A 26,733-nucleotide genomic window follows, 5' to 3' on the forward strand; every position below is an offset into this window, starting at 1 on the left:
TTATAATGTAGCAAGCATACGTTACAACAAGTCTTCAGCACCTGGCTTCAGGGTAATCTGCCTTTAGTGTGGGAACCTTTACAAACCAGTTTGGATTGAAGAAGGAACGGTGTAGTGACATGGAGTGATTGTTTTTGTGCAGAAGCAGAGCAGTGCAGAGATTCAATGCACTGTTTGTAGACTGCAATCATAAACCCACTTCAGTTGTGCTTAAATGCAGCGCTACCTTGGGCAAGAAACAGGAGATGTTTTTAGGCCCTGTGTTAGTGGAAAGGGATAGATTGACAAGGCCTCCTGGGGGAGTGTTGGTTTGGAAAAAAAAAAAAAAAAAAGGTTAACTTTGTAAGATGCAAAAGTTGGTGATATGCGTGTATGAATTTGCTTATCTTGCCTGGCTGGGATGGCTGACAGCTCAAGAGAGACCAGTTCTGAGTCCCCATTTCAGTTGTTTCTAAGAAGGATCCCAAGGATCCCTGATACAGTGAAGCAGCAGAGAAACTTGTTTCCTTTGCCTCCTCCTTGAAAACCAGCCAATCAGAAGTTTTCTCTGCAATAGCAGCACAGGGGAGGGGAAAATGTAAAACCCAAGTCACGTTCAAGACACAGCAAAAGTTCTGAATTTTGTTCAGGCCTTGTGATCCATGATATTTTTGAGTCTCTTTTGAATGGGTGTTATAACCTCGGCAGTAGAGGGAACAGTGATGGGTGCTAACCTAGCCACTTGTTTGTCCTGCTCAGGGGCTCCTCCAGGGGTCCTATCCAGGGGCCGGATTCCACAGTGGGTGAACCTGGGGGGAGGTGGCTGCTCAGCAGCTGCCTTCCCAAGTGCCTGCTGACTTCCTTGCTGGGTCTTTATACCACCATTTCCTGGCTTTTAACATGTGTGTATATATTTTTTCCCGTAAGTGGAGTTTAGAACCAGATGTTAGAATTTCTGTTTCCTGAGAAGCGAGCTGTGTTTCTGCATTCATTTATGCAATTTTCCTTTGGTGGAGCTTCAGCCTAGCCAACTGGTTCTTACTGCACTGGAAGCTGATATTAGCTATGCGTATTCTCAAAGCGCTCTCAGTGGACGTTCGGACATGTGTTCATGACCCCGGAGTGCTCTTTTCCTGCACATTAGAATCCTGTTCAAAACCTGTCTCCCCTTCAAGAAGCACCATAAATGCCTTCTCCATGCAGGCTTCTCTGATGCTTGCCCCCTCCATAACAGATCCAGGACAGCTTTTCCTCGTGTGAATTCCAGAGAACTGTGTTTTACCTTTAGAGACACGTGGCTTTCATCCTGCTCTGCTTTCTGGTGCCTGCCTTCTCTTTGTCTGGAGGCTAAGAGCGCCTTTAGGGCAAGGCCTGTCTTCTGCTTTATTGAATCTCTGCCATCCTTGCCACACACTTAATAAATATGCCTGCGGATAAAGGAATACATTTAATCTCATTTGGCAGACTTAATGCTGCAATAGTCCGTGGATTGATAATTTATATATATTGTTGTACCTTCCCAAAACTGAAGAGTAATTCACCATAACTGATGTTTTCTATCTTCCTGCCCCCTTCACCTTTTTCTCTTCCATAAGAATAGACTTCTCACACGACTTTAGCGTCTTGCCTCTCGGGAAGGAAATATGGTGGTTCCAGAAGGCATTCTTTCTTCTTGCACTTGCTGAAGCTCCAGTGTTTGTCTCAGCATGGACCCTGAAATGCCCATATCACTCTTTTCTTGGGTGCTTATGAAAAATGCATATTTCTGGATTCCAGCCTAGAGCCACATTTCTGATTCCAGCCTAGAGCCTGGAGTCTTGGGCTTATGAGTGTAGAAATTTGCTTTTATTTGTTTGTTTGTTCGTTTGTTTGAGAGAGAGCATGCGGGGGAGGGGCAAAGGGAGAGGGAGAGAGAATCTTAAGCAGGCTCCACACTCAGAATGGAGCTGGATGTGGGGCTTGATCTCACAATCATGAGATCATGCCCCAAGCCAAACTCAAGAGTCCAGACATTTAACCGACTGAGCCACCCAGGTGCCCTCAAATTTGCATTTTTTAACAAGCATCCCAGGTGATTCTAATACACAGTAGGATCTCATGGCTGCTGCTTTCTTTTCTGCTTCCGGTAACCTTTGGAAAGTGTTTTTAGCTTATTGTGTCATCTGTATCTTTTCCAATCTCACTAATCTTTGTTGCTTTTTTTTTTTTTTTTTTTTTTTTTTTTTTTTTTTTTTTTTTTTTGCCTTATTTGATTCTACTTTTTAAGAGTCTGTTTTAAAACTGTACCAGTTTGGGGCGCCTGGGTGGCTCAGTCAGTTAAACATCTGACTTCGGCTCAGGTCATGATCTCGCAGTTCATGAGTTTGAGCCCTGCATCGGGCTCTGTGCTGACAGCTCAGAGCATGGAGCCTGTTTTGGATCCTGTGTCTCCCTCTCTCTCTGCCCCTACCCCACTTGCACTCTGTCTCTGCCTCTCTCAAAAATAAATAAACATTAAAAAAAATTAAAAAAAAACTGTACCAGTTGACGTTTTAAAATTGGAGTGTGTATAAATGGTAGAGATGTGTGGAGAAGCTTCATTGGTATCAATTTTTTACCATAATGAGTCAGTACAGTTTTTATGAGAACTGCTGTCCAGGATGCAGGAGGTCCCCAGTGGCCCTTCAGCTTTTATTTCTAGATAATGGCAAAGTGTCTTGAGTCTCCAAAGTATATAAGCAACAGAACTTTGCTCATTCGTGAGCATATGGTTGGGTGTGTGAAGTGCCTTCTTCCCTCAGCTATAGCCAGGGATATTTTAGTCTGTTGTGAGTGATTTGGGATTTATTGAGGAGCACTATGCTTTTACAATGAAACTCTTGGGAAGGAGTGAACATATTCTCTTATATTCAGTTCGGTGATTATGCTGTGATGTTTACTGATGTTGAAATTCAGTAAAGGAAAACTTCCGCTAAAAAATATCGTCTCTATTATACAACTGGACTATGATTTTAAAGTGGTGACAGATTATAAAAAAGGAAGAAAAGTCCTGAAGTCCTTTCTGGGTTTTAGACAGGGTTGGGGTTAGTTGAATGATGTCAATAAATACAGTTGAGTGATTCCTGATTAAAAGTTGTCTGTATGTTAAGTTTAATAGTGTAAGGAATTAAGGACTCTAAGTGGCTTGGGAGAACTATACTGATTGTTCTTCCTTACATATATTTATCAGAAATAAATGTTGAGTGGTTTAATGTGGTACATAGGGTTACCATTCAAAATGTGCCCCTACAAATTTGATTGTAGCTCGTTGCTCCTGGCTTCCCAAGTATCTGTTTGTTTGTTTTTTCTATTTTAAAATATCTTTAGAAGTGCCTGGTGGCTCAGTCATTAAGCATCTGACTTAGGCCCAGGTAATGATCTCACAGTTTGTGAATTCGAGCCCCGCATCAGGCTCTGTGCTGACAGCTCAGAACCTAGAGCCTGCTTTGGATTCTGTGTCTCCCTCTCCACCCCTCCCTTGCTCACACTCTGTCTCTCTCTGTCTCTCTCTCTCAAAAATTAATAAACTTCAAAAGAAATTTTAAAAATTAAAAAATCTTTACTGAGGTATCATTCCCAATATAGGAAAATTTATTTTAACATGAAAAATTAGTATGCAAAAATTATTTTAAAGTATTTACAAGTGTTAATCTGGAACTGTCTAATATAAAAGTACCATGCTTTCAGATGAATGACCACCATTTCTAGCTGAATTCTCAAATACTCAGAAATCAAGCTCTTTGGAAAGGACTAGAATCAGTGTTGATGATTAAATATTGAAAGAGCTGTTTGTTCCGTGCAGTGCTGGGACCAGCACATAGAATGTGCAGAGCACATAGAAACACACACTCGACGTTAATTTAGTCACAAACCTAAGTTAATATATTTTTAAGTTTATTCGATTGCAACAGAAAGACAGACTGAATTAAAACATAATTCTTATTTTAACAGAGTATACTTTTTATAGTCTGATGACCATCCCCTCCCCCAAACTTAAGGGAATTAAACAGAAGAAACGTTTTCTTAGGAAACCAAGTCAAAAGCTAAAATAAGCTTCCCACACCTGTGATGAAGTTCACTGTCAGCCCCAGTCGCCCCCTCTGCTTATCTGAAAATTCTAATGGAAAATGATTGAATATCCAGGTAAGGGTTGGCAGACGTACTATTTATAAAGACATTCTGAGTTAGGGAGGGGACAGTTTAAAATTACCTTTCAAAATATGGGCAAATGTTATTTCCAGGAACTTGTAGAAAAGCATAAAATAACATCTGTAATTTCCCCCAAAGGTGTTCTCGGTTTCTTTATTACATGATTATGAATTAGTGCAGCAGTAAACCATACTGTAAGCCCTAATTTTCTAATTAACTTTGTCACTTTTTATTTAGTTAGGAGGTGTGGATCCTTTTTAAAACCACTGATATAGATAGACTCCAGTTAGGATCTGTACTTAATTTCACTTAAGTGAAACAAGAGCTTGCAAATGGATTAGGCCTAGATACTCCAGATGAATGACTACCATTTCTAGCTGAATTCTCAAATACTCAGAAATCGAGTTCTTTGGAAAGGACTAGAATCAGTGTTGATGATTAAACATTGAAAGAGCTAACTTAGTTAGCAGAGTCTTGCTTTTTTCAATTACTTCAGATTGTCCTGTTTTAATTTATGTTAATCCGTATTTTAACTCTAGAATCAGATATGCTTGACGATTGTATTCATTCTAGCCGAACTTTCTGCCTATGAAATTACAATAAACTCCAAATTACCAGTCCCTACTTGTAGTGAGAATATCTTTCTGGTGAAAGTAAAGTAGGTTTATTCTGGTACAGGAAACCTAGTCTTTCTAATATTACCCATTTTTTTTAACACTACCAGCTGTGTAGGATTTAAATTAAACGGCTCTTTTCCTGCACAGTCTATTCTATTAGTAGATTGATTTGTTTTTGGCTATAGTTAGTGTGTGTGTGTATGTATATACCCACTTCAGAAATCTCTGGGCCTACATGAATCCTAACTATTCCATCAATAATACAGTATTGTAGATACAAGTACATGCCCAGTTGTGCTTGTTAATAGATTCGAGACAGATCTCCTAATCCCAAACCAATTCTCTATTTTTTTTTCTCTACTAATTGAGATAAAGGAGAATATACTGCCTCCTAATTTCTTGTATAACAGAAAATAGGACTCCCTGTTTACCCAATCAAAAAATTTTGAAGCCAAGAAAGAAAATTAGGTCAACATTTTTGATGCACTGTGGGCTTGTCATCACTATTTTTTAGCTTCATGTCTAATTATAATCTTACATTTATTTGATCCTGTAGCTTGCATTTGCTTACCATTTTTTAAAAACAAAGAAGTTCTTCTTGCCAAACCCAAGAAAACCTAGTTTTTATTCTTGCACTGCTAGGTTGAGTATCCAAAAGGTGTATAAGAACGTTTTCAGCCCAGATTCATTTTAAGGCTAGGAGAGACCTTGACTGACCACATTGTAATAGATTGAGCGTTAGGTCCTTTTTCATCACATTTACACTTTTCCCATTGTATCATCAACATTTGTGTCCAGTTGTGTTCCTGAGCCAATGTTCATCAGAAGTAGCCACTGTACTGTGTAAGCCATGGCAAGCATTCTATAAATGTTGGTTTTCCTGGAGGATTTCATGTTGGGTGAGACATAAAGACCACCCAGTAGGAATTTGTAGTTAGGAAAGCATTTGAATAACTGTGGGTGCAAACTCACAGGCCTGGCTCTACAGTCCTCTGGCCATGTACACTGTGATGGACTGCAAAGAAGGAGCTGCCTGTTAGACTTGGGAGGGAGGTTTGTTTTTTTCTTTTTGGGGTGGAGGGGTGCCTAACTTTTTAATAGCAAAATGCCTTAATCTTCACCCTTAGGGAAGTTGGTCTGCCTTAAGAGGTTTGTTACTTGAAATGAGAACATCCCATTCAAAGTATCTTTTCAGTAATGGACCCCCAGGAGGACTAATTTGTAACAGATTTTGAGACTTCTACCAGTTTGTGATTGTTAGCTGGGTCTTTAGAAACTCAATATGCTCATGCCTCTTTCTTCACTGAATGAATGGTTCTGGGGTCAGAATTCTGCCAGCTCTCTGCTCTTTCTCATCTGCCTGTGATATGCAATGCCAGGAGGACAGGAAACGGCTTCCAAATTGCTTAGGCTATAACCTTGCTTCCCTTCCCTCTGAGTTGACTGTCAATTCTTCACATATTTTTCTTAAGGTTTTGCTTCTGATTGTCGTAGTTGTCAGTGGAGCTGAGTGGTAAATTGAAAATGGCATGCACTGGAAATTTAACATCCAATAGAAAGGTAGAATACAAATTAGAGGACATGATTTGGACAACACTATTCTTGGGAAGCATAAAAACATAGATAGTTCTGGGGGACACCTGGGTGGCTCAGTTGGTTGAGCATCCAACTTCAGGCTTCGGTCGTGATCTCGCAGTTTGTGAATTCGAGCCCCACATTGAGCTCACTGTTGTCAGCGCAGAACCCCCTTCAGATCCTCTGCCCCCCTCTGTCTCTGCCCTGTCCCTGCTCATGCTTTCTCAAAAATAAAAAACAAAAGAAAACAAAACCTTATAGATTGTTCTGACTGATGGGCTTCTCAGCTCCTGCTGGAGCTCTCAGGTTTTCTTTTAAAAAAAAAAAAAAGGGTTAGCTTCAGTACTCATAAAAATTGTTACCAGGTAAGGAATGAGTATGAGAAATTTTTGATATTTTTGTAGGGTGGATTTTTTTTTTAACATCAAAAACATAGAACTTTATACTTAAAATAACTGAACGGTGCTTTCTGTAGTTAATTAGCAATTATTAAATATAACACCTCAGGCTTCTTACCATAGTCTGAAATATCCATGTATTTCAGATGTCTACAGACCAAATAGCTGTTAGCCAAGGAGAACAGAAATTCCCCTGGGATATTACTGAGTCCCCAAAGGAATGTGTCCCAGGGGTCACATCGCTTTGTCTTGCTGGTTGCCATGTGGTGGGCTCACTGGCTCCCCTTGTTCCCTGCCCAAGAGACTGAAGCATCCTCACTGGTGAAATATCACCAGCCAGCATGAGGGACCCAGTGCCCACAACAGTGGTGCTGTTTTTTGAAGGTCTTTGGGCACTTCCTTATTATCGGGCCAGAGTGGTACTTGCCTCCATGCAGAAGTGGGAACAAGGGCCTTCTACCACACTTTGTCATGCAGGCCCCGAAGCTGCCCTACTTCATTTATTCAATAAACAGAGCATGTAATCTACTCTGTGCCAACTACACCAAATGAACAAAACAGAGTTCTTGTCTCCACGAAGCTCCCAGTGTAACAGGAGAGGAAGACACAGGTGTGGGTAACATTAGAAATTGTGAGACGTGCTGTCAAGGAAAAAGGTGCTCTTTTGTGCTATAAAGAAAGTAATAAATAAGGGTCCTCATTTAGATGCAAGAGCAGAGTCAGCCCCTCTGAGGAAGAAACATGTGAGTGAACTCTTAGATTCAGCCTGGTCACACAGGGCAGAGGTATGGCTTGTGCAGAGATAATGATCTTGGTAAAACATGACCAGTGTGGCCAGATCAGGTGAATGAGGAGAGAGTGATGTGAAATAAGGCCTCAACCAGAACACCAGGGCCAGATGGTACAGGACCTTGTAAATAGCCATTCACCATAGTGCCTTGTTAAAACCAAACCCTAGCCGTTCAATTTTCAATTGAATCACTATGTAGGTAAAGTACAGAACTTGAACCTTTCCTGCCTTTTTTTTTTTTTTTTTTTTTATCAAAGAGGGCAAATAAATGCTTTCTTCTAGCCTCATTCACCTGCAGGGAGTCTGTATGCACAGTTTACATGGGCTCAGATCCCTTTGTGGCCTGGACTTGATTCCCACTTGGCTGAGCTGTGTAGGAACCACAGAAGGACAGGGCAATAGTTCTGGAGGACTTGAGAATTAAAAGCTGAAATGATGTTTCAACATTCTGTGTTCATTTAACTTTGAGGGCATTGGAAAGTGACTTGTAAGTTAATGTTTAGGGACCAGGAGAGCTTCAGAGATGGCTTCTAGTAATTCCGAACCCAATTATTGTATCAAAGGGAAATTAGGATTTCTAGAAAAGGAAAGACTTGGACATTAATTGCAGATATATGACTTCATGTATATTCCCAAGGAGAATGAAGTATATTTTCCGTTTCATAATATTGCCTTAATCTCACACAAATTATGGTGTGGGCTAAGGTAGCACTAATATATACAGTAGAACTATTTTCATTATAGTAGAGTACAGAAGATATAAAATATTCATGTTCTTTGGGTTAAAGCAGACTTGCCATTTCAAGTCCATTAATTGCACTAGAATTTAGTGAAATTTCTTTCAGGGACTAATACTCTAATTACCTAAATTAAAGTAAGCATTCAGGTTAGCCTGATGTTCAGAACACAGGCATAGTAAAATAAGTTCTTGTTGAACTAACCTTTGTCTTGGTGATCTGGATACGGAGCTGAGACAATGTTTTCTCACAGTGGTGATTTCTAGAGTGTTTATAAACTAGTAAAGCTGTCTGGTAGCACTGACCATTCCTTTTTTACCTTCTCTATGCAGTACTTGCTAGGGAAATAAAAGCTTTCCAAAATTTCTGGAGTAGGGGAGTAGAGATAATAAAAACATTGAATGGCATAGAAATTACTGTACAGAACTCTATTTAGCCTCCAATTTTATACAGGCTCCATTAACTGATATCTCCTGTAATTATTTAAATAACTGACTGCATCTTCTGTACCTACATACAGAACTGGCAATGCGATTTGCAGGGCCAAGCACAGAATGAAAATATGGGGTCCCTTATTCGAAGAATAATAAATTCAAAATGGTCCCAACAGAGGATTATGGCCAGCACAGAGCGCCTCTGTGCCCGGGGCCCTGTGTGTCTGCACAGACAGAAGTCCCTGACCAAGGGGCTTGGAGGGAGCAGCAGCATTTGAGGATGTCCCCTGGCCCTCTGTCTCCAGTGCCAAGGAGCTGCTTCTTGTGTGAGGCACCTGCTCATTGGTGACTTGCTGACTGGGAGGTCTTGATGTGGAGCCAGACCCATTCTGTTTTAATTTCTGCTCAGTGCAGAATTCAAATACTGCTTCAAAGCCCACCTTTATTTCTTCTTCCTAATGAACTTTCTTCAGTGGCAGTAGACTGATTTAAACCTCCTCTATCTCATCGCTCTTGCCATACTCTTCTAGTTTTTCTGTATCGTTCTGTAGGGCAGTGTCCATCATTATCCTGTACAGACTCCAGAGTCCTAATGTGATTTGGGGGTTTCAGAGCTTATACATAATGGGAGTACCACATTTCCACTAATGGCATCAAATGCTATACTAGAATTTCAGGTAATATAAATACCATTTCTTATACTTCACTTGATAGCAGAGTAAACTACTTTGTTAAGTTGTTAAGTGTTTTATTATGAAATAATTCAAATTTGCAAAAACAAAAAGTGGGTAAAACACTGCAGTCTTACTCCTCATCGAGATCTAATGGTTGCTGATATATTTGCAGCATATTGCTCCCTGCTGCATCCCCATTGGCAATCTTTTTTCCATCTGGATGCTACTTCTCCAACATACTCTTATTCTGTGTTTGTATAGTTGAGTTTTATGGCCGGGAGGCCTTAACTTTGGCTAATATACTTTTCTTTGTGTGGGCCCATTATAGAGTCTCTGTAGTGGTACTGGAGACTGTCTCCAGGGAGTTCTAAAATCAACGTTCTTTCTGGCATAATTTTTAAGTTTATTAAAATTCTATGAAATGAACCTTGAAAGCATTATGCTAAGTGAAAGAAGCTAGACACAGAAGGTCACATATTATGTTTCCATTTATATGAAATATCCAGAGTAGATAAATCCATAGAGACAGAAAATAGATCAGTGGCTGCTGGGGGCCAGGGGGATGCAGGAATGGAGAATGACTGCTTAATGGGGATGGGGTTTTCTTCTGGAGTGATGAGAACGCCTTGGAACTAGACAGAGGCGGTGGTCGCACAATGTTTTGCATGTACTAAACCACCCAATTGTTCATTTTAAAAGAGTTACCGTTATGTGAAGTTCATCTCAATAAAAGACACTGTATGAAATTATATTTAATTATTTGGAATTTAGCATCATACATAAATACTGAAATCAGTAATGTTGGTATTTCTTTACTAGTAACTGTTGTGAATATTGTTTACTATATACCCAGTCTGAAGTACTACCTTTTTCTTGGTAGGTGAGAAGGTGGTTATTGACAGTGTAGCAATTCTTGCAGATACATAGAGCAAATTAAGTTCACATAATATTTGAGACCGTGGTTTCCTTATGCTCATAGCAAATGGGAAGCTCTGTAACTTTTTAGTAACATCTTAGGTATTGGTATGTTCTCTCTTGCCATTCACTCAAGCTGTTCCCTGGTTTAAGACGGTATTCCAGATTGGCAAATGAAGTTTTCCTTTGGGGAGACTCCAAAGGAATGTCCTTTGGACAGAATTGTAAAAATGGTTTCGTTTGTATGGACAGAATTGTAAAAATGGCTTCGTTTGTATGTAGCCTATTAACATTTATTACCAAATTAAATATACTATTCCTAGTAGATTGTGGTATTTTAAGAAACTTCTGAGAGAGAAGAAATCTTTCTTTGTAGTCCAGTATGTTTTTGTATGAACACAATCAGTGCCTATCAGAGAACCACACCCACTGGGTAAAAATTGACTCTTAATGTTTTGAAGAATTTGAATGATTCTCTGGAAGAACATATTTTTCAATTGGAATCATTTAAGCTACAAGTAAGAGAAAATAGTTAAAATGGCTTAAACAAGAACTTTAGTGCATAGAACTGGAAATCCAGAGGAAAGGGAGGGTTTCAGGGTTGTTCAGCATCCCCACGGCATCGGCCAAGGCCAGAATCTTAGCCCAGGTTCTCTTAGCCCAGGTGCCCCAGATTTGACGTTACGCCACAGCTCATCCCTTCATTGTCCTAAGAGGCTTCCAGTGGCAGACAGTGCTGCATGTTTCCTAATCCACATTTGGCTTTTTGTGGTCCTTCCTAAGGAGCAAGAAAGTTTCTCTCGTGGAAGCCGCCTTTGTCACTCACGTCCCTAAACAGACCTAGTGGGGATGGGGGCTGAGATTTCCATGAACCCACTGCGGGGCATCAGCCACCGTAATCACTGCTGGCCCCATAATAATCTTGTTAGATAGCCTTACATCATCTTTTCAAGTCGTCTACATTCTAGGAATAGAAGGGTCTTCAGAATATTTGCTGTTTTCAGGTTATGCCATGGTAGTGTAACATTCTTTCAAATATGCTATTTAGATGTGCTGTTTACAGACCAATTTCAAAAGAGGAATATTAAAGAGAAGTAAAAAGCAAAATGCACCTTCATTTGTGCTCATAATTAGTTGGTGAGCATCCTATACTTGACAGAAGAACAAAATCTACTTTGTTTCTGCACCTTTATTTGGTGTGCTACATAGGTTTGTTTTTAACAGACAAACCCTCTTTCTTAAAAATTTTTTTTAAATGTTTATCTTTGAGAGAGGGACACAGTGTGAGCGGGGGAGGGGCAGAGAGAGAGGGAGACACGGAATCCGAAGTAGACTTCAGGCTCTGAGCTGTCAGCACAGAGCCCTGTGGGGGTCTTGAACTCACGGACCGTGAGATCATGACCTGAGTTGAAATCAAGAGTCCGACACTCAACAGAAGGAGTCACCCAAGACACCCCTAGACAAACCGTCTTTTAAAGTTAGTACACTCTTGGTGCCTCATTGCTGATTGTGTTGTTTTGTTCTGTTCTCTTAACTACACTTGGTATGCAAAATTCAACCTTAATTATGTATTATAGACTTTCCCCTGACTTTATGCCATGACTCCTTTTGTTTGAATATGTTAAAAAATAAATTCCCAAACTGTGAAAAACTGGTTTTTAAAATGACTTCAGTCTACATTTTCGATCTCAAGCCTTAATTTAATCACATTTCTTGAGGAAATGAACCTAGACAGTCTTAATTGAATGTCTCTGTGCCTGTGGAATTCTTTTCCTCTGTTGGCATACCAAAATTGAAATCTGTTGAGCTTTAAGTTTTTACCGCAAAGCCTCTGAACCACAGTTTAGTCAATAACTCATCCCACATCCTCTTTTTTTTCTGCTCTGACTCCCAATTCCCGACAGTTCCTTCAGTGTTTTGCTTACAGTGCCGAAGTTGCATCCTTCTGGCCCAAGGTTTGGATCTTGCCTACAAATGTATCTTGTTTGGCTTGGGCAGTGTTTTTAAATTTTGGAATTAGTTGCCAACATTTAAAAAGGAGAGAGCTGACATAAGAATCCAGTTTTGGCTTGTATTAGAAAAACCAGATCTGAAAACAATTGGGCATGAAATCCTAAATGGAAAAAATTCTGCCCCCTCCTCTGTGACTGATGTATATTATCTCCCTGGCCCCTGAAGATTTGTGAGTTTCCCACCCCTGTAGAGTGCCTCAGTGCTAACTGATGCCATCCTGTTGCCTTCCTTCATAAATATCATGCCATCTCTGCAGACCCAGATAAAGTTAAAGATTATTTTTCTAAGCAGAACACAAGCATGATGGTTCCCTCTTTGATCAGGCTAGCGATATAAGGCGTCTGCAGCTTTTTAAAGACTCCCTTTCCCTTACAACTCATTGGAAATCACCAGCGTCCTTAGACAAGGCCTTGGACCAGAAGAATTCAGCGTGCACTTAATAGTCCAGTTTTGGAAAAGTTTAATACCAGGCCAGTAGAACATAAAGTCCTACCCTGTTTCCCGTGAGGGAGGAGGAGCTACACACACCCGTGAGGGTTGACACTGGATAGCGGAGGAAACTCAGAATCCTTAGGGAGCCAGGCCCTTGGTCAGTTGTGGCTTGGGTGCCCACACGAGCACCCCAATTAAGAACACCCACAGTGACGGTCAGTCCTGCCGATACTCCCATCTCCTAGGCAGATTTCCTGGTCACTTATTAATACTTTCTTGATCTTGCCCATTAATGCCAAACTCCGTCAGTGTGTGGTCCCCACCTAACGTGCAAGACCGCAGCATTAACAGAGCACGCTGTATTCAGGTGACTCATAAAGCAGCAGGAGCAGCAGCAACACACAGTATTCTCGCTCAAAGATAATTACGATATCATCCTAACATCCCGTTATTGCTTTTGGGGATTATAGTTTTGACCTCACTCCAAGACCTCTTCCACCCCCATCAGACAAACCCACTTTAAAGCTATAACACACGTCTCCTTACATCTTTTCAAGCAGATTATTACTCCTTCCCTGCCCGCCCCCCCCCCCCCCCACCCGTTCCCGTAGCCTGTTCCACACACCAGGGTACTGCCCAGGGCTGAATATTCCAACACTAAGGACAATCTCAGACCAGGCACACAACTTCAAGTGATGTTCTGCTCTCGGCTTAGTGTTTCTGATTTAGATGTTTATCATGGGAAGTCCCATCTTTGGGGAAGTGTGTTAAGTTGGAAGAAACACTCATGCTCCCTTAGTAGTGACTTAGTTGGCCATTATAACATTTTTTATAATTAATAGGATTTTGCAGTCTAGCAAGGTTTGAAAAGTGTTTATAACACTACTAAGCATTCTGTATAGTAAATGTTTGTTACTTTACCCAACTAGGTAATCTGAATTGTCCTTAAAATTGAAGCTAGTCTGTGCCATTTCACCATGGCAACCCCTTGAAATCCAAGTTTCTAATAGGTCATTGCCACTTTGGACTCTGAGCACTGTGGGTGGCCGTGCCTGCTAAAATGTGATTTCCGGGAAATGCTGGTCATTCAATGGCTTTGTTGAGTGAGTTCACTAATCACTGGACTAAGCTCCACACCAGGGGTTTTTTTTTGTTTTTTTTGTTTTTGTCTGCTTTGTTGACTGATCTATCCCAGAGCACTCAAATGGAAGAATAGGATGATACTGGGTGCCTAATGGATATCCAATAAATATTTGTCGAATGAATGAATGATCAAATTAACTTAACACATACCATTCTACATCCTATAAAAATATGTGAGGTTCTTGGTGCTGTTGGGTCTCGTTGGTCTTCATCACATCACTGGCATGTGTTGGCAGTAAAAATTGGGGGTCTGCATTTGTACGGTTCAGATTTATAGACTAAGCAGGATGGGCATTCCAGAGGTGTCTGCCTTCCAGAATTACGTCTCAGAAACCAGAAGCCGGAATGCAGTCGTTTCTTACTACATTACCCAGGCAAGAATGAATTCATCATTTTCATCTCACCATTTCTCATTAAGAGCCTAATGCCAGTATCTTGTCCAGAGCAGTGCCAAATTTCACATTTTGCTTAAGTAAGAATTGAATGTATGTTTGAACAGCAGACTGCGGGTCTCTGGCAGATTAACTTTTTGGAAATGGAAAAAATATATATTTAACTGACCTGCAGCCAGTTAGAAATAAATCCTCTGCATAGACTTGCCAAAATGTCACTTGGTTGTGAACAGGGCTCCTCATTTGTCCTGTGAGACCCTGCGTAGCAAATGTCAGGCCACCGCAGACTCTTTTGTCCCTCTCGTTCTCTCAGGCAGCTGCATCTTTGATAAGGTGGTTTTGTGAAGAAATATAATTGTGTTCCTTTATTTGTGTTCTTGGCTACATTTTTACCTTGGTGAACTATCTGTAGGATGAGGAATTTTTTTTAATTTAGTTTCTAGCAACCATTTACTTGGTGTGTAACTGTGTTTCTGATTTCTTCCTAAGCTTTTAACCTATTGCTTCCTCTCAGTTAGCCCTGGTATTATATCACATCAAGTTCTGTTCTTAACAGCAACTGGAAGCTTTAATCTACCTTCACCATGTTTAAAAATAAGTTCACAAATGCAATCTGGGTGGACAACTTTAATCATGATTTTCCTGTTGCTTAACACCTTGTGTATTTAGGTATACTTCCGATGGATGATTGATGTGTTTCCTTTTTTTAGTTCAGAATTTCCTGCAATTTAAAAAATACCCCGACTATAATATATATGATGTAAATGATACTCATTTCAACTAAGTGCTTCATTTTTGCTCCCCTAGAAAAAACATACCTGTTGCTGAATATATAAATAGGGTTGTCAGCTTAAAAACGGTCTCCTTTTTAAATTTCTTGAGTAATTGTTCTGCACTTAGAGTCCAAATCGTCACCTTGGTCTCATTACTTCCATCACCCACTGCTGTCTGGCTGTCCTCACCAGGACCTCCTAGGCGTCCAGTTTATCACCACTCTTCCTGTATTGGTTGAATATTTAGCATCTTGATTTTGTTTGTTCTTGTTCTTGCATAAAAATCAAATAGGGGGCACCTGGGTGGCTCAGTTACTTCAGCTCAGGTCATGCTCTCGCAATTCATGGGTTTGAGCCCCACGTCAAGTTCTGTGCTGACAGCTCAGAGCCTGGAGCCTGCTTCCAATTCTCTGTCTCCCTCCCTCCCTCCCTCTCTCTCTGCTCCTCCCCTATGCGTGCTCTTTTCTCTCTCAAAGATAAACAAAAAAAATTTTTAAAAATGGAATTAAATCCCTACTACTGCTGGTTCTTCGGGGACAGTGGGTAGCAATGTATTGGGTAGCAGAGGGAGTCCCACCTGAGAATAGCTACATAGGACAGTCGATGTGATGAGTTGCCCATAAGGATCAACTCTCTGATGCTATTACTTTTAAAATCACATGTATGGTCCCACATTCACCACAGATTTTTTTTTTTAAGTTTATTTATTTATTTTGAGTGACAGAGAAAGAGCACAAGCAGGAGAGGGGAAGAGAGAGAACCCCAAGCAGGCTCCATGCTGTCAGCACGGAGCCCGACTCGGCTGATCTGACAAACCGTGAGATCATGACAGCTGAAATCAAGAATCAGACGCTTAACCAACTGAGCCACCCAGGCACCCCTCACCACATAATTTTTTATTCCTTGTTTTGAGGAATGACTAGCTCTATTGTTTGGGGATGATCAAGGTGGCCATTCCTTGTAGCTGACAAGTGATGGAACATTGCTCACACTCTTCAACCCTCCCTAGCCCAGTGTCAGCTGTATCAGCTAACAGATGTCATTACTGAGGAAAAAAGTAACAGCTGGGAGTGCTGCTCCCCTTGGTGTGTGGGGGCTGAGCACTCTGGGCAGAGGGTGGCGAGTATCTTCAACACTGCTCTCGATTAAAGCCGTAGGTCATCGATTGTTCCCTATTTACCACCGTAGCTGCCCTTCACCCTCACACAAAGCGTAAAGCATAAGGAGGCAGTTAAACTGCCCATCTTCTCACCCCTTCTCCTGCTAGAGGCAGTCTTCCGAGTATACCCAATACCATAGTTTTTTTAGGTGGTTTAAAATTTTTTTTAACGTTTCTTTATTATTGAGAGACAGAGACAGAGCACAAGTGAGGGAGGGGCAGAGAGAGAGAGAGATGCACACAGAATCCGAAGCAGGCTCCAGACTCTGAGCTGTCAGCACAGAGCCCAATGTGGGGCTTGAACTCACAAACTGTGAGATCATGACCTGAGCCAAAGTTGGACGCTTAACCTACTGAGCCACCCAGGCACCCCTAGGTGGTTTTAAACATATTCAGTCAAGAATTTTACATGTGGGTTTCTGAAGTCATCATTGAATATAAACTAAATCTGCTCCGTCACTGTCTTCTACTCTAGCAGTATGTTTCTTTCTCCTTATGTTAACAAGGGGAAACCTTCATCTAAGAAAGAAAGTATTTTGTTTTTGTTTTTTCCCTTAAAGCAGGAAATAAGATGTAGAAGCATCAACAACAAAGTAATCCTCAGAGCAGCTTCACCTTTCCACAGCTTTAACTGGGACTAGCTATCAAGTTTTTGAATAGTTGAGGTGTCTAAAAAATCATAGCTGAAAGGCACTAAGATAAAAAGATGATGGTATTGTATTTTGGGTCATATCAGCCCTAATTTTTCTAAAATGGTCATGCTGGAGAACGTGGAGGGCTTTTTGATAGTGATGCACTTCCTCTCTTGGCTCACTGTTCAGGTCCCCAAGGAGATCGCCATACAGGCCTCATGACTGCCTTGCAGGAGCAAAAATACCTTTTAGGCAAGATAGAAGCCACACCGGTGACAGCTCTTTGATGTAGGGGAGAGGACCCCATATGTGAGGGGCACCAGTTTTACCTCTTAGATCCTGATTTTTATTTTTAAGTACCTGCCTTAAAACAGTAAGTCTGTTTTAAGGTGGTAGATATCTGGGAGGCAACATGCACTGTGGTTACGCATACAAGTTCTGGTGAGCCAGCCTGCCTTGTTCAGATCCTGTCTCAGCCCCTTCCAAGCTGTGTCATTTTGAGCAAGGTACTTCCTCTCTCTGTGCCTCAGTTTCCTCTGTAAAACGGGGTGGATGCTAGTTCCAACCTCAGAGGGTGACTATGAGGCTTCTAAGCATAGAGCATGATATGTATAGATACATATAGAGCATGGTAAGTCTCAGTAAATATGTTATCATTAACTATTAATAGTTTTATGTATCCAAAAGTAACAATTTCACTGTTGTCGTTGGCAGAATTCTTCAAAGTCAAAATGCAGAACTGCCAACCCAAGGACTTGGGCCACCAGTGGTCATTATAAGTCAGTGAAATTAAAATCTTTAATTTAGAGGAACGCAGAAAGACATGATTATTTGGGGGTTATTTGGAAGTGTCACTATTCCCTGGGTGACTTTATACAGACTGATCTTTGATTGTGGAAACATCAGGACCTCCCCTAAAGGGGGTTACCCTCTGCCATGCCACCCTAGGATCTGATTGGAATTCCTGGGACCATCTCCTTAATGGTCTCTTTTATTAAATGATTGGACAGCCATGAACAAGGCACATCAGTAAAAGAGAGTGATCATTTACCTTTCACCTTGGAAATAGCATATCTTAATTTTTCTCATAAATGCTCTACAACTGTCCATAGTTAACTCTGCTGCCATAGACGTTTCTATGAAGAGGAGTGATCCTATTACCAAGTTTACATCCTTGCCCTTCTCACAGTTGGCTAATGTAAGTCTGCTAATCCTCTCCTTAACACCCTAAAAGTACAGGATTACGATAAACCTGGCAAAGGGGAAGGGGCCACGGGAGGGGAGGGAGGGCGTTAGTCTAGTCCTGGAACAGCAGTACGGCCAGGAGCTGCATTGTCCTTGCTTGTTCCCTGGTTTTTTGAATCAGGAATCAACTTCAGTTGCAACTTGCAGCTTATCACTCAATTTCTTCCATTGGGTAGGAAAAGCCAGATCTTTCCAGAGTTAATGAGATCTTCTTGCTGCCTTAAATAGCATTGGAATAAGCAGCACTGCCTCGTTCCCTTTGACGCTACGCATACAGCCCACAGTCTTGTTTGCCCTTTCACTGCTGTCAAACATTCTTCTGATTTTTATTCCTCAGTGCATTATTGATGATCATCCCCAAGTCAGCATCTCTTTCCTGGCTCCTCTTCTAGATTTTGATTGCCTGTGACTCCTCTTGGTCCTCGATCTCATTACTGCACATGCCATGAGCCCCTTTTCCACATCCTTCTACGAACAGCTCCCTTCCCTAAGATAGTCAACCACTTTGTTTTCATGGATGGCAAACTACCTGTGCCTCATAATGACCTCACGTTGTTCCTTTCTTGTCTGTTCCCTGGCCAGAAGTGTTTTGTCTCCTTCTGTTCTTTATTCCTCATAAACATCTATTCCACTTATTTTTTATCTGCTACCTGTAGAAAAAAGACTAAGTCCACTTGTGCTCGGGCATCTAAAGGCTGAAATACAGCAAATTGGTATCTTCTCTATTAGGGAGGGAATGGAAATCTGAAATTCAAATAGTTTTATTGTGTTTAATGCACTTGCAAGGAACTTGTGATATCTGACCCCTTTATAAGTACAGAACATTTCTGAAAGTTTGGTAATCTTCTCATTCAGAAAGTCTAGTATTGTTGCAAGGACCAAAGCAAAAATTATAGCAGTTGTTCCCTGGATTGCCTTGGTTGCTATTTTTAAGCATAAGAATGAATTGATTCCCCGCACCACCCAGTCCTTGGAGACCCAGCACATCCTCACTGCAGACTCTCTAATTTCTCCTGCCATTCTCCTAATAACTTCTGACAATGACAACAAAAAATACCTTTTTCATAATTACCTAGACTGTGTCTGGCCTGAGGGGCAAGGCTCTTAAAGTATACATTTAAGATGGCCTCTGCTTTCCCCTTCCAAATAGGGGATTAGGACTGGAATTCCTAATAATTCAGTTTATTGTGCAGGGTGATGGTGCTGGCCAAGGCACATGCAACTGGTGAATTCCAATCTAGAGAAATAGTAGCAGCAGAAAGACTTAGAGAAGCTATGACTGTGGACACTGTGATCTAAATTTTTGGCATACTCTATGTTTCCTTCCATCTCAATATACTGCGTTTTATTTAATGAATAATCTAGAAGTGCAGATCCATCACAGCAGTGAATCTTAGGCTGCTAAGAGTTCAAAGGTAAGGTTGTTTGAAAGTTATTGAATTTCTAGGGTATTTATTTCTTGAAAACACCTTCTTATGACACGTAGTAGGTGCTGAATTACTATCTTGATACCCTAAAGCATGTAAGTTAGTATTTACTATTTGTTAAAAGTTTCTATTTATTTTGAGAGAAAGAGAACATGAGCGGGGGAGGGGCAGAGAGAGGGACAGAGAAAATCCCAAGCAGGCTCTGCACTGTCAGCACACAGCCTGATGTGGGGCTCGAACCCACAAACCATGAGATTATGGCCTGAGCCGAAATTAAGAGTCAGATGGTTAACCAACAGAGTCACCCAGGTGCCCCTAGTGTTTACTATTGATAGTAATGCCTATGTGGAGTCTTGGAGGCTGTGTTTTACTATTTAGGGAACTGCTTTTCCCCCTAAATTCATGTCACATATCCACCAAGACTTCAGTAAGGCTAGTGGTTTCATTAAGATGCCCTGGCAGGTGATAAAGTTGTAACAGGGTGCACTGTGGAAATGGGTCATGAAGAGATGGAAACTTCTTCCATAGACATTCTCAGATGTAAGATAAACAACTTCCTCGGGTCTTAAATGATGTGCAGATAGTTGTTCCTGAAAAAGAAAGGCTGCAGTCAGGAGCCCCCAGATTCCCTTCTAACCTCAAGACACATTATAAGCTGCTTCTCCACTGCTGACTTTATTCATACAGCTTTGGTAAAACAAATGTACAAACAAAAAAATCAATTTGGAAGTTCTTTCACTGAAGTTGGTTTTTTCCAGTGTCGTTTTTATCTTCTTTGCGATAGTGGCTCTTCTTCTCCATTACCCTGGTGGGAAGAGAACAATGTCAGGAGAGAAAAATGAATTCACTGATACGAGGTTTCTTATCTGTTCAATTAGGATAACTAATATAGTAAGATACAGTGATTTCTTCATTAACGAATCATCTGGGGAAAAGAGCTCCTCTATATAAGGTTAGTTGCATAAAGCCCACACCCCGTGCACCACGGCATCTTAGAATAGCTGAGGCTGCCTGCATGAGAGTACACAAGTCAGGTATTTTAACTCCTCCTTTAATGTGTCTTAACCCAGGCAATGTACTGTAGTAATATTTTTTTCACATTCTGCATGAAAATGTCATTTTACATGGGCAGTAACTACAAATACTGATTGTACACATAGAAAGCTTTGCATTTTAGGGGCACCTGGGTGGCTCAGTCAGTTAAGCAACCGACTTCAGCTCAGGTCATGATCTCACAGTTTGTGGGTTCGAGCCCACAAATCAGGCTCTGTGCTGACAGCTCAGAGCCTGGAGCCTGCTTCAGATTTTGTGTCTGTCTCTCTCTGTCTCTGCCCCTCCCCAACTTATACTCTGTCTCTCTCTCTCTTTCTCAAAAATAAATAAAACATTAAAAAAATTTTTAAATCTTTGCATTTTAAAACATAACAAGTAATATTTAATGATATGTTCAATTCTAATCAACATCTCATATGACTGTTAAAATACTTTGGCTTTTCTAAAGCCAAACCAGAATTTTAGATTTCTTTCTCCACGAACTTTCAACAACAATGATCATGTTTTTCAGTGTGTATAGTCAACATCACTAACTGGTATAATACTTTAAACCTGTTTCCTGGGTGGTAAAGCTCATCCTCTTTGGTGGACAAGGCCCTGATGATCAGCCTCTACCAACTTCCTCACCTGTATCTCCCGTGGTCCCTCTGTTCTAGGCTCGCTGCTGTGTGCTGGACCCTCCGTGGTGTTCTCAGACTTGCTCTGCTCCCGTCTTTCACATGCTCTTTCTCTACATGGAACATTCCCATTCAGCTGACAAACCCCTACTCTTCTTTCTAGATTTGGATTAAGTATCACTCTAACTCGAGTCCTACCCTCCAGGCCTTTGCTGTACTTACACCTTATTCCTACCCTGCCAACAACATTTGTGGGATCTTGCTGTCATCATCGGGTTATGAATCTGCCCACACACCAGGCAAGGCAAGGTGCACATTACTTGTGTTTGTATCTCCCCAACATCTATGGTAACACCAGCTTATGGTACACACTTTTGTAGGAATTTGTTTAATAACTAAACATGCACACGTATTAGAACACACACCTGCTTTCAAAAGTCATGGGTCTTAATAGGCAACAGCTTTTCTTGTACATACCATCCCCTTTCCCCATATCCCTAGCCATTGGCCCACAACACAGAGGGCCTAAGTTCTCTGCAGTCTCCTCATGGCTACTTTCTCATGATAAAACATACATGTGAAGGATCTTTGAATCAGTGCTACTGCCCAATCCCCTTTGAGACTCCTGGAGGGTTAGAAACAGCAGAGTCCAGGAGGCTTTGAGTTTTCATGTTGGGATGAAATCAGGAAGGTAGAAGAACATAGTTTAAATCCCATATTATAATTTAGGGAGAGGAGACCCAGGGCATGTTGTCAGGGTCGAAGGGGTAATCTTACGTGAGTGAGTGCTACATACTCAGCTTCCGACCTCTGGAGACCTGGTGCAGACGGGAGGGATAAAGGGGTCTCAGGTTCAAGATACTGTACTGAGAAAGTACACTTGAATGCCTGTATTCCTCATAGGTTTCATTGAATTTTAGGGACAAAGAGAGGCTGCACCCCTTCCTTGTGCAATAAGGAAGAGTAATTTCACCTCCACTAGTTTCTAATTGCCTAAAATTTCTTTACCATGAAATTTATCCTTCTATCCATAATGAGAGATCAAGGCTCAAATTTAATTGCAGATTCCTTGGAAGAGTTAACATTAACATCCTTGACAAAATGTGCTGCCAGTTTATTCTCATTCATGTGTTCTATAATTATTTATGTGTACCTTCTGTGAGCCACGCCCTGTCCTGGGTATTGGGTGTACAACAGTGAGCTAAAAGACCTTGTCTCTGTCTTTCTGCTACCTTGGTCAGTTGGGGAGGGGGAGGAGTTTTTCAAGCATTTATCAAGGTCGAGGAGGTTACATCTCTGGCATGGGGTGGGTAACATAAAATGGAAGCCAGAGGTCTGAAAAGACAAGCCTTACATTGCTCCAATCAGCTCTAGTTTTTCTCATCTTTGTTGGGGGGTAAATATCAACTTCTGAAAAACTACTTCCTAGTCCTGTTAACCAGGTACTTGGAGATCTCTCCTTTGTTAATTATTTAGCACCTACTGAGTGCTAGGCTCAGTGTTGGGTACTGGCTGGGAATCTGGAAGTGACAGGCTGGGGGGGTCTATTTTCCAGGAGCCTCAGTCTAGATGCTTGGGAAGTAGGATGACCATACCTACTTGGTTTATCATGTAAACCAGGACATTTTTGAGAGTGTAAGATGAAAACTATCCCTGAAAGGGTGATATGTAAACATACCTCCTGCATTTGTGCCTGGCAAGTCATTTCCTTCTGGAAACAGCCTTTGAAAAGTAACTGCTAGCTCTTGACAGAGGTTCTTATGCTTTGTCAGGCAACTTGTGTCTCTGGGCATTCTTGGGAGTCAGTGACCTAACTACAGCCCCTGGACGGGTGGTAAACTTTGACAGATGCTGTGCATAGGTTCCGTGGCTTTATGGAAAATGAAAATCAGGACCTCATTTTTTATTAAACATGTACTTTTTAAAAGCTCATTTTGGTGTCAAAATAGTTTAACGCAAAATTTACAAAAGATTGCGAAATAAGAAAATACATAGTTGTAGGGGTGCCTGGGTGGCTCAGTCAGTTGAGTGTCCGACTTCGGCTCAGGTCATGATCAGTTCGTGGGTTCAAGCCCCGCATCAGGCTCTGTGCTGACAGCTCAGAGCCTGGAGCCTGTTTCATATTCTGTGTCTCCCTCTCTCTCTCTGACCCACCCCTGTTCATGCTCTGTCTCTCTCTGTCTCAAAAATCAATAAACATAAAAAAAAAATAAAAAAAAAAAAATACATAGTTGTAGACTGATCCCATCAACACATCTCAGAACCAGTATAATAGGAATTTCAAACTGTCCTCTCTTTGGTCTATGTCAGCCTTTAATTTCTGCACATATTTCATGGTCCCTAACCTCTGATTTTATAATGACTCTACCAGCTGTGCTTTTTCTGCATTTTACAGGCTGCCCAGTGGACCTTAGCACAACTAGCTGGTGCCTCAGAGTTCTGACAGGGGCATCGGATTGACTCTTCCTCCTACTGCCACCATTATCAGAGCAGTGAGCTGTCCCTAGCCACTCCCTTTATGTTATCAGCAAGCTCCACATGCTGTCATTCTAAGAGAGGTGTAGTTACCTTGCATTGGGAAAGGGGAATTGGGCAGGGGGATAAGGGTGAGGATTATGGAGATGGTCTTTCAGATTTAATTGTGCATGAAAGTGAGGCCTTTGTTCAATGTAATTAATGTCTCACATTTACTAGATAAGATCAAAGCTGCAGGTACAAAGTCTGCTAAACTCATGCCAGCTTATTTTCATGCAACAATTAACAATGATTTGTTAAAAATTAAAAACACAGAACAAATGTTAAATTGAATATGACACTTTGACAAGAAGCTTCTTTATGAAGTTCTGTATTTAATTTTCTTTCATAAGCTCTTTTCCACATTCCTACTAGTCATCTTTTATTCTGCCATTGATTGTGAAGTTTCTGCAGAAAGTGCCATTTAAATATCTTACCTGTGGTTGGAGATACTGTGCAACACCAGTTTTCTTAGACTTGAGCCAAACCAATCTTATCAAGAATGGTGGAGGAAGGAAGGGACAGGTTAGTATTATTTTGGGAACAGTCCAGAATAGTCCTATTCAGTGTGATCCATGTACTGGCTTGTGCCACGATATCAACCAATATTAACCACATTGTGAAGTTCAACTATCATTTTTTCTTGAGGGGCTTGGGGAATGGGGATAACAAGACTTTATCAATGAAGGAAGCAGTGATTAATTTACGTTCTGGTGCACACTCCATACCTCATGTGGACTGGTAAACATTTTGGCAGCTGACTACTTTGAATTTCACTGGTCTGAGGCACAGGGAAGGTGATTTTCCAAAGTTTATTTTATGTATTATAAATAGCATTAGATTGCAGGTCCTTTATTCTTTCAGCAGAGTCCTAAACTAGAGTGAGGTCCCAGTCAACCCTTGAATAGATTTGATTTCTTATTATTAAAGAAGTGAATTGTTCTACCTTGGTCTGTACCTCTCACGGGCTACTAAACCCTTACTTCCAATGCCTTGGATATATACCACAAAGAAGAAAATAACTCAAGAAATGAAGATAAAATAGATGTCCTCCTCTGGGGCGGTGCACATCACGTAAACAGAAGCCCAGCTCTCTTCCTGTGTGCAGGCTGGCCACATGTGTGAGAAACCTGTGTGTCTGGAAGGCAGGCCACCGCATGCCAGGCTAGGAGTCTTCACGTTTCTCCCAGTTTGTGCTTATGCCAGATGGCTCTGCCTCAGTTGGCTGCATTGGCCCATAATTTAAGTAGCATTCCTCTTATCGGTGTGTTTACTATCTCATTAATTTTAACTTTTCCAAAGCTTTTCCCAGCCCAGAAGCCACCAGGCTAAATTTCAAGTTGTGTGTGTTTGATTAATAAGTGACTATTGGAAAACCTGGTTATAAACAAATCAAAATAGGGACACATGGGTGGCTCAGTCGGTTAAGTGTCCGACTTCAGCTCAGGTCATGATCTCACGGTCTGTGAGTTCTAGCCCCGCGTCGGGCTCTGTGCTGACAGCTCAGAGCCTGGAGCCTGCTTCCGATTCTGTGTCTCCCTTTCTCTCTGCCCCTCCCCTGCTCGTGCTCCTTCTCCCTCCTTCCCTCCCTCCCTCCTTCCCTCCCTCCCTCCCTCCTTCCCTCCCTCCTTCCCTCCCTCCCTCTCTCTCTCTCTCTCAAAAATAAACATAAAAAAAATCAAGATGAAGCAAAAGTGATAATAAGAACAAGTTGATTATGTGAATTGTTTCATTTCCCTTTGGTATATTTCCTCTGACTGATTAGAACTTTTCTAGAATTTTAATGATTTGACAAAGTCGTAAAGACAGGTTAAAGCTTATTTCTGTAAGTGTTTTTGTTTTCAATCAAGTGAGGATAGGCATTGAAGAAGACACACGTTGTTTTTAGTCTTCTACATACAATGGATAACAGCTGTCCTGTTGTCTCCCTTTGTAGTACGTGCTGCACGGAAGTCTTCTTTCAACCATGTTTGAGAGATTTTCATTAAAATTCCAGAGTATGTCTTACCTTATATACGCAGAGTCTTGTTAATATTTTTTAGAGTGTGCTGGTGGGTGTGAGACTTCTCTCTTGGAATCTAGACATCTAGCATAATTAAATAAGACCTCTTGTAAACGGTGAAGACCTGGACAGGTTTTTCTTTTTACGTCTAAAAATCAAAGTTGGGTGGATTTCCCGTGTCTTACCTTGTCTGCCTTCCATGATATGATCATTTCCTTCTCTTCTTTAATTCTACTCAAACTTATGATCTACACATTTAAAAATCTCTAGTAGGGCTGAGGTTTCTGAACTCTATAGATAGGAAGCTTCCAAGAGGTAGACTGATGTTGTTCAAGCTGTAGCTGAGACGTCTATAGTTGTGTTTTTTTTATCATTTACTAGATGAACCAGGAGATCTGGAAAGCTTACACCTTGGATGAAGAAATACCTGTAGTTCCTTAGCAAAGATTTTTTGTTCTTTTTAGAAAAAGCCTTCTGCTTAACAGAGAAAAATCACACCTGCATTTATAGAAACCCTTAATTATTAGAAAGTGACTTTAAAAAAGACTACACAAAATAGGCACCTGGAAGGACACAAGGAAATGTAAATTAAAATTACAATCAAGTGTTGGCAAGTGTGTGAGAAACTGGAACCCCCTCACACTGCTTGTAGGAATGTAAAAATGATACACTTGCCATAGAAAACATTTCAGTAATTTCTTAAAAGAGCCAGCCATTCTATTCCTAGGTATCTACCCAAGTGGAAGGACAATGCGTGTCTATATAAAGATTTATACATGAATGCTGATAACTGCTTTATTTGTAACAACAAAACCTGGAAACAACCCAGATGTCTATCAAGAGAAGAATATGTAAACAAACTATGGTATATCCATACAAGAGAATATTCCTTTTTTACTTTAAAAAGGAATGAATTATGGTATATCAAAAAAAAGTCAAACGAGATAAGTATACACCATATGTCTCCATTTGTATAAAATTTTAGAAAATGTAAGTTATAGTGACAAACAAATCAGTGGTTTCCTGGATAGAGTGGAAGAGAGCA

The 26,733-nt window shown here is 40.9% G+C and overlaps 1 protein-coding gene across 2 annotated transcripts in view; it reads left to right on the top strand.

The window, feature by feature from the left end:
* STK39 (serine/threonine kinase 39) overlaps positions 1 to 26,733 on the top strand; it is a 310,507-nt gene that overhangs the window by 250,721 nt on the left and 33,053 nt on the right. The gene's annotated exons all lie outside the window — the stretch shown is intronic.

Source organism: Panthera pardus, unplaced genomic scaffold, assembly GCF_024362965.1.
Source record: "Panthera pardus isolate Hobbes unplaced genomic scaffold, ASM2436296v1 HiC_scaffold_10, whole genome shotgun sequence".
Lineage (NCBI taxonomy): Eukaryota > Metazoa > Chordata > Mammalia > Carnivora > Felidae > Panthera > Panthera pardus.